At 50.2% G+C, this 2350-nt stretch overlaps 1 pseudogene; it reads right to left on the bottom strand.

The window, feature by feature from the left end:
- Positions 1–522: 522 nt before the first annotated feature.
- Positions 523–1446, bottom strand: LOC101632552 (annotated as a pseudogene).
- Positions 1447–2350: the final 904 nt, after the last annotated feature.

The following is a 2350-nucleotide window of genomic DNA, read 5'->3' as shown; positions in this document are numbered from 1 at the left end:
CTGGTGGTGCAACAGGTTAGGATGCAGTACTGCAGTACTTACTACAAGCTGGCCACAGCCACTTCAGTGCAAGTTCAATTCCCAGCCCAGAGGTGACCCACATGGTGCAGCAGACCTCTTCTGACATGCCTGCTATTCCCCTCAGCAGGTACTTCAGGATTTATTGACAGTGAATAGAGGGCACACAGTCCAAGCCAGGGCCCGGGCCTCCTGTGCCAAGAGGGCAGGGGGCCTAAGGTGCTATTGCTTTAGGGGCCCACCAAGGGCAGGGGCCTGCTCCCAACTGTCACATTTTAGCATATAAAGAGATGACAGGGAAGACAGGTTAGGCAGCCTGTTGGCAGGCAAGGGAAGGAAATGAGACACAGATGGGAGGTAGGGACACTCCTCTTGAGGTCCCCCAGCCTGAGACCATGCAACTCCACAAAGTAGCGCTGGTCCCTCAGCAGGAGGGCAGTGCTGTCCAGTGGGAGGAGGAGCTTCAAGTTCACCCATCACCTGGCCCTGCCAGCTAGTAGTCAGTCAGTCAGTACAAAGAAGAATGAGGCTCACACCTTCTGTTCCTCGTTGGGGGGCCACCTGGTAGTCAGAGGTGTCCAGTTTGCTTGGCTGTCCATTTGCCTCCTGACTGGTGGGCCCCGGGTTTAGATCCCTCCCTCTGGCCCCCAGTGTTTCCTCTGCAGAGGCTCCAGGGTTCCCCTCAAGTGTACGAGGGACTAGGCTGCTGTCCTTGAGTCTTCTATCCTGTACTGGTGGGGTGGCAAGGGCCTGGGGTCTCTCAGGGAGAAGATTCTCAATGACAGGCATCCCTGCCCCAGGCTGCCTTCCCCAGACCCTTATCACCTCCTGGGTCCTGCCCCCCACTGGACTCCCAGCTCCTGTCTGTGGGGGAGCCATCACGATGCTCATGGAGCCCACAGCACTTCTCAATATGTGTCACCTGGAACCTGCCAACAGAAATCAGTGGTCTCCCCAGGCTGGGGACAGCTCTTTCCTTCCTTGGAAGGTCCCTGACGGACTAGTGGGGGCCTCTTGTTGAGGCTTCAGTAGATGCAAGGGGCTGCAAAGCCCAGGTCAACTGTGTGATAATGGGAGGGGGCTCCGTCCTGCAGGCTGGAGGTGGCATCCATGCTGGATGGCTGCACTGTCCCTTCTCCTTCACTATCCCTCAGCATCTCCTTCAAGGCCTCAGCATTGGCTTCATTTTAGATGGTGCAGCGAACAATCTTCTACTGTGTCCTCATTCACGTCCTCATCCTCAGGAGGCTGCAGCTGGGCATTGTCAGGCTCTGAACCCCTAAACATGTGACAGCAATAGCCTTTCTTCTTAAGCAGGTGGCAGATCATAAAGCCTACTAGGCCCATGAGGGCAAAGACCAGCACAAGCAGGAAGCACATTAACAACCCATGTTGGGGCGGTTCCAGGGCAGGCTGTTGTTCTAACATGAAGCCCTGGAGGGCGAGCACAGGCCAGGGTGCCTCCTGGGGTTAGGGGGCTGCAGCCGGTAAGGTAGTGTGCTTCTGGTTCCAGCTTCCACTCTGGTTCTTGCTTCAGGGGCATCCTAATCTGGCTCATAGTCCAGACACCCTCCTGGTGTTCATCCCTTGCTTCCTCCCCCTCCCATTGTGGTTGGGAGCAATGGGAAGGCCCACCTGCACTTTCAGTTTGCAAATAAGGTTCCAGTAATGCATATAATTAAATGGCTTATCTAGGATATTTCATCACATAAAACTCTACACCTACTAGACCAACCATGGCAAGTATCCTGCTTACCTGGGTCATATCAGCTTTCACATTTATTACCAAGTCACTTCAGACAAATGTTAAATTTTCTACTTTTTCTTCTTCTGTAAATATGCAACAGAATCTATCTCTATATATATAGTTTATATATAATAGTTATATTTATAAATATATTTACATATATTTATAAAATCATTAAAGTTGATTCTTCTATGGCTGATGGATTGATCTAATTAACACTGGATAAACAGGGGAAAATAAAATCAATTTTATATGTGCAGCAAGCTCACAGAGGAATTTGAAGATAGAAAAGTATGTGCCACCTTGAGCTAAGGAGTGGGTTAGGAGCTTGAGATTTCCAAGTGAAAAGAGAAATTCATGGTTATATCTAGCAACAATCCTAATGATGGAGGATAAAGAACAGAAAAGCTGGAGGGGATACTACAAGGGACCTTTCACACAAGGTGATAAGGGTAGAAAGGATTAGCATAAGCCATTAATCAAGCTATGGAAACCAAGACCCTTAGGCCTCAGAGTGCAGATCAAGAGGTACAACACCTGTCAAACTGTTACAGGGAGTGTCAAGAGCAAGGACCTAAAGGTAAA

This window comes from Condylura cristata, unplaced genomic scaffold (genome assembly GCF_000260355.1).
Source record: "Condylura cristata isolate star-nosed mole 26May11 unplaced genomic scaffold, ConCri1.0 scaffold00002, whole genome shotgun sequence".
Classification (NCBI taxonomy): Eukaryota; Metazoa; Chordata; class Mammalia; order Eulipotyphla; family Talpidae; genus Condylura; species Condylura cristata.
Note: the sequence above shows the minus strand (reverse complement) of the source record. Positions and strands in the feature narration are given on the sequence as shown.